Here is a 6,621-nt window from a genome sequence, read left to right on the forward strand (position 1 = left end):
CTAGTAAGAGACGATCACCTCCAATGTTAAGAAATATAAAACCCCCCAACTGCTAAAATAAGAGTCAGATCAAAACAAAAAGTACACCATTAGAACCGCCTTGTCCGAAACCTCTATAAAGGAAACTTACTGCCCTTTGGCTTGAATAACAAAGAAAATATATTGGCTTGAAAATCAAGAAAATTGACTTTTATCCGGGTTGCAGCGGTAGCTAGCAACCTAGTAAGAGACGATCACCTCCAATGTTAAGAAATATAAAACCCCCCAACTCCTAAAAAAAGAGTCAGATCAATCCGGGTTGCAGCGGTAGCTAGCAACCTAGTAAGAGACGATCACCTCCAATGTCAAGAAATATAAAACCCCCCAACTCCTAAAAACAGAGTCAGATCAAAACAAAAAGTACACCATTAGAACCGCCTTGTCCGAATCCTCTATAAAGGAAACTTACCGCCCTTTGGCTTGAATAACAAAGAAAATATATTGGCTTGAAAATCAAGAAAATTGACTTTTACCACGTTATTCTCCACAAACGGGATATTTTTTTCTTTCCGCTTTTTCTTTCTGCTCAGCTAGCTGGGCACTGGAAAATCATAGAGAGCTGTATAATAGCTCATTTTAAAGGAAATTGCAACATCTAGTCACTTTTGTATTTAAAAATAAAATACTTTTTAAAGTAGAATCAATTTTGTCAAAAAAATTGCATTTTTGATGTATTTTCATACTGCAGTCTTTTCAAAGATATTTGAATTTTGAAGCAATAAAACAGTCCATGTAATGAACTCTATAGTAATAATAGCTACTTGTCTCAATAGTAACCGAAACTCCTGGAACCAAAATTTTCTTTTTGGCTTAATCGCTAAAATTATTATGTAAACTGCAAAAATATTTATGATGCCTAATCAGTAATAGTAATTTTTTAATTTAAACAACAAAAATACATGAAAATTCTAAAATTAGTTTTGCTTTTTGTCTCCTGGAAGAAATTTTTTTTTCATCTCAGTTCAAATTTATTATTGTATCCTGGAACCAAACTTTTTTTGGTTTGTAACTCGTAAAGTACATTCCATATTATTGTCTCATAATTGCAATTATTTTAGTTTTCAGTCCAGAATCACTAAACTTATTATGTAAACTGCAAAAATATTTATGGTGTCTAACCAATAATACTAATTTTGTAATTCAAACAAGATAAATACCTGAAAATTTTAAAATTAGTTTTGTTTTATGCTAGGTTTTAGATACTCGACACGGGATTTTGTGTGCTTAATAATTTTAAACCTTGAAAAAATATGGTCTCACGCGAGTGGAAAAAAAGAAAGAATAACCAAAAACAATATCAAAATAGAACAATCCAAATTTCTACTAATAGAAAACTTTACTACACAAAAAATAAAGCTAACATCCTGAAATATAAGAAAAGTTTATTTAAAAGAGATAAAAATGCCACCAAACGCAATAAAGCTCGAGCACGCGTAAGGATTGCTACTAAGATGTCTTGTGATCCAGGATTTAAGAAAATGATCCGGGTTGCAGCGGTAGCTAGCAATCCGGGTTGCAGCGGTAGCTAGCAACCTAGTAAGAGACGATCACCTCCAATGTCAAGAAATATAAAACCCCCCAACTCCTAAAAAAAGAGTCAGATCAAAACAAAAAGTACACCATTAGAACCGCCTTGTCCGAATCCTCTATAAAGGAAACTTACCGCCCTTTGGCTTGAATAACAAAGAAAATATATTGGCTTGAAAATCAAGAAAATTGACTTTTACCACGTTATTCTCCACAAACGGGATATTTTTTTCTTTCCGCTTTTTTTTTCTGCTCAGCTAGCTGGGCACTGGAAAATCATAGAGAGCTGTATAATAGCTCATTTTAAAGGAAATTGCAACATCTAGTCACTTTTGTATTTAAAAATAAAATACTTTTTAAAGTAGAATCAATTTTGTCAAAAAAATTGCATTTTTGATGTATTTTCATACTGCAGTCTTTTCAAAGATATTTGAATTTTGAAGCAATAAAACAGTCCATGTAATGAACTCTATAGTAATAATAGCTACTTGTCTCAATAGTAACCGAAACTCCTGGAACCAAAATTTTCTTTTTTGGCTTAATCGCTAAAATTATTATGTAAACTGCAAAAATATTTATGATACCTAATCAGTAATAGTAATTTTTTAATTTAAACAACAAAAATACATGAAAATTCTAAAATTAGTTTTGCTTTTTGTCTCCTGGAAGAAATTTTTTTTTCATCTCAGTTCAAATTTATTATTGTATCCTGGAACCAAGCTTTTTTGGTTTGTAACCCGTAAAGTACATATCTCCATATTATTGTCTCATAATTGCAATTATTTTAGTTTTCAGTCCAGAATCACTAAACTTATTATGTAAACTGCAAAAATATTTATGGTGTCTAACCAATAATACTAATTTTGTAATTCAAACAAGATAAATACCTGAAAATTTTAAAATTAGTTTTGTTTTATGCTAGGTTTTAGATACTCGACACGGGATTTTGTGTGCTTAATAATTTTAAACCTTGAAAAAATATGGTCTCACGCGAGTGGAAAAAAAGAAAGAATAACCAAAAACAATATCAAAATAGAACAATCCAAATTTCTACTAATAGAAAACTTTACTACACAAAAAATAAAGCTAACATCCTGAAATATCAGAAAAGTTTATTTAAAATTATAATAAAGAACGACCTCTTGCCTATACTAAATATTGGATATTACTACATAAAGGATCGACGTGGTTTTACTACTTAAGAACGACAAAGATGTAAATGGTCTCATTCGTGAATTACATAATGGTTAGATCAAAGCAAGCTACACGCAAGTTAAAAAAACAGTACTACCAAAAAAACAGAGATAGCATCTTGAAAAGAGAAAAGCAAAGGTATTCAACTGACCAGGCGTATCGAGAATCTAAGTAAGAAGCCAAATATTCTTGCCTAATAATCCCATCTTTTTTATTTGCAATCTTTGCTAAGCTTTATTTTCTGTTCCAGGTGTTTTACATTAAAAGATGATAATTGAAAATTATATCCGGGAACCTAATTTTTTTGGCTGATATATCCGGGTTGCAGCGGTCGCTATCAACCTAGTAAGAGACGATCACCTCCAATGTTAAGAAATATAAAACCCCCCAACTCCTAAAAAAAGATATAATAAAGACCGACCTCTTGCCTATACTAAATTTTATACGCCACTTAATTATAGTACCTAACCAATGTTAACTGAAAAATAAATAGGGATTATGTAGTTTCCATCAGTATCATGGCTCTAGAGATGGCTGAAACCTAGTAAAGAACAAACCATTACAGTAAAGAACATTTCATGTTAAAGATTGATCAATGATGCCATAATCATAGTTTGTAGCCAGGTCGTCTCTTACTATTCCAATTAAGAAAAAACCCTAGACTTTTTCCTGTTTGTAACTTAATATCAAACATCCGGGTTGCAGTGGTAGCTAGCAACCTAGTAATAGACGATCACGTCCAATGTTAAGAAATATTCCTAAAAAAGAGTCATATCAAAACAAAAAGTCCACCATTAGAACCGCCTTGTCCGAAAACCCCTATATAGGAAACTTTCTGTCCCTTGGCTTGAACAGCAAGGGAAATATATTGGTTTGGAAATTAAGAAAAGTGGCAGCTACTACAACATTCGGCCTAAACGGGATATTTTTTCTTTTTTTCTTTTTTTCTTTTCCACAGATAGCTTGGCACTGGAACATCGTAGAGAGTTGTTCAATAGCTCATTTTAAAGGAAATTAATCGGTTTAAAAATCTTTTGTAACTAAAATAAATTATTTTTAAAAGAGAATACTTTTTTCCACTAAAAATTGTATTTTTGATGTCTTTTCATACTGCAGTCTTTTCAAAGATATTTGATTTTTGTACATAAATCATAATTACATTAAAAGACGATCATTGGAATAACAAACATTGGACTTAGTTAGGTAGTTGATTGTTTTAGGTTCGCTTCTTGCTATTTTATGATAAAGAACTAACTCTAGGCCATAGTAACTAATTTAATTTTGAAAAGAAAGAGTTACGGCAGATACCTAAATGTTAATGTAATTTATAACAAACAACTAACTCTAGCCTATACTAAATGTATTAAATAAAGCTAATATTTAAAAAAGTCCATTAGAAGAACTAACGACTGCGTATATTGGACCTTTTTAGCTACTTTTCAGTAAGGAACAAAGTCTATCTCATAGTAATTGATGCAACAGGGGTAAGAAAAAGAGGTCTATTGTGTATATGACGTCATTATAATGATGAAATATTTCTTGCTTATACTAACTTGCATAGGAAACTTAAATATAGTTATGACTAAAGTATTTATATTATGATAAAGCAAAAATTTTCATCCAGTTTAGTCTTACCCATCAAAAGTTACGATCCTGAGAAAATTTGCCTTATTTTCGAAAAAAGAAAAAAATACCCCTAAAAGTCATTGAATCAATGAATAATGTAAAGGATCCTTATAGTCAGTTATAAATGGAGGTTACGTAAGCTTCATTGGTATTATGGCTGTGGAGATAGCCAAAACCTAGAAAAGAACATTTATTTAACTTTTGTAGTTGGCTAATTCTCTGATGAACACAAAGAATCAATAAGGTTCATTATAAATGGGGACTAAGTAAGTTTCAGTTCATGCAAGTTTCATAGAATATAGCTGAAATAAACCACAAACACAATACATTTAAGGGGACTTTCTCGTTCCAAGACTTCTTCATTACAGATCAAAATAGAAAATCCAGAAAGCTATTTCACAACCAAAATAAATTTAGAAAAGGGCTCCTTAGCTGTACCTCTGCAAATATCTCTAGTGTGACTTGAAGATTCCCAAATGGGCTTTGCAGTTTGGGCAAGAATGAACATATAATAAAGAACGACCTCTTGCCTATACTAAATTTTATACGCTACTTAATTATAGCATAGGTTAGTAATTCAACAGATAGCATGGCACTGGAACATCGTAAAGAGTTGTTCAATGGCTCATTTGAAGGAAATTAATGGGGTTAAAAACCATTTGTTTATTATAAGGAACAATCTGTTGCCTATTCTAACTTGTATATGCCACTTAACTCCTGTATATGCCTGTACAGTTATATTTAAAGACAATGTATTAAAATTCCCCACCACTGGTCTTTATTAAGATCCATAATAGTTATAGAAACATGCACTCAAGTTATTTAAATCGAAGACAAGCAGGTGGCACGACAGAATGCTTACCTCGCCATCATATTACTCACAACGACAGGTTTGAAGGATCTCGAAACTCCAATGGAACTTTTTAAAAGCCTACACGAGAACAGGATACTGGTCGCTCAGAAGCACGCGAAAAAAGATTAAACAATCTTAGCAGCAAGTTTGCCAGTGACTCCAACCAATACAGTATGAGACGAGATGGTAATCCCAACCAATACTTTCGTCGTAATCTTGAACACAACTTGAAGTTAAAGGGTCTAAAAATTCAGGTGGTAATTTTTCAAACCAAGGACGTGATGCCACTTACCAACGACAGCCATTACAAAAGAATTTCTATAGTCCCCATCGTACTGTCGTAAAAAGATCCAAAAAATAAGTAGACAGCTATCGTGATTCTAAAGAAATTCTAGTTGAAGGAGTAGACGTCCCTCATCCAATCATGTCATTCGAAGAATCTGGTTTTCCTGACAATTTAAAATCTCAGCTGACATCACAAGAATTACATAGTCCCAATCCAATCCAAGCACAAGGTTGGCCAATTGACTTATCTGGTAGAAATATGGTAGGCGTTGCATCAACTGGATCACGTAAAACGCTGGCCTATATACTGCCATCGATCGTCCGCATTAAAAACCAGGCTAATCTTAAAAAAGGAGATGGAGCCATAGCTTTGATTTTGGCTCCAACTAAAGAATTAGCACAATAGATCAAAGTTGTGGCAGACAATTATTTAGCGTCGTCTCGCATAAGAAGCACATGTGTCTTCGGTGGGTCTCCAAAGTTGCAGCAAATAAGAAATTTGGAACAAGGATCTGAGCTTTGTATTGCTACTCCTGGGAGAATGATTGAATTTTTAGAAACAAGAAAAATAAACCTTAGGCGATGTACTTACATCGTCCTGGACGAAGCAGATAGGATGCTTGATATGGGCTTTGAACCACAAATCAAGAAAATTTTTCGACAAATTGGCGGTGAAAATAAAATTCTGATGTGGTCAGCAACTTGGCCGAGGAAGTTGAACGCCTAGCAAAAGACTTTTTAGGCTCACACACCAAATTGAACGTCGGCCCAAAGGTTGTATCGGCCAATCACAATAATCAACAAATTGTTGAAGTGTGCAAGTTACATTAAAGGACGATCATTTGAATAACAAACCATTGCATACATTAGACTTTGTTTACATTAAAGAACAAACTTCCAGCCCATTGTAGCTAAAATAAGATTATAATTAATGTTAAAGATTGATTACAGTAAAGACCGATCTGTAGCCCGTAGTAACTGATATAAAGTGGTTTATATTATCCGGGTTGCATATAATATATCCGGGTTGCAGCGGTAGCTAGCAACCTAGTAAGAGACGATCACGTCCAATGTTAAGAAATATAAAAACCCATAGT

At 33.0% G+C, this 6,621-nt stretch overlaps 1 pseudogene; it reads left to right on the forward strand.

Moving 5' to 3' along the window:
- Positions 1-5,193: 5,193 nt before the first annotated feature.
- On the forward strand, positions 5,194-6,355 carry LOC148939275 (putative ATP-dependent RNA helicase DDX5 pseudogene; annotated as a pseudogene).
- The last annotated feature ends 266 nt before the right edge of the window (positions 6,356-6,621 follow it).

This window comes from Artemia sp. Qi Xiang Cuo, chromosome 21 (assembly GCF_049724085.1).
Source record: "Artemia sp. Qi Xiang Cuo chromosome 21, ASM4972408v1, whole genome shotgun sequence".
Classification (NCBI taxonomy): domain Eukaryota; kingdom Metazoa; phylum Arthropoda; class Branchiopoda; order Anostraca; family Artemiidae; genus Artemia; species Artemia sp. Qi Xiang Cuo.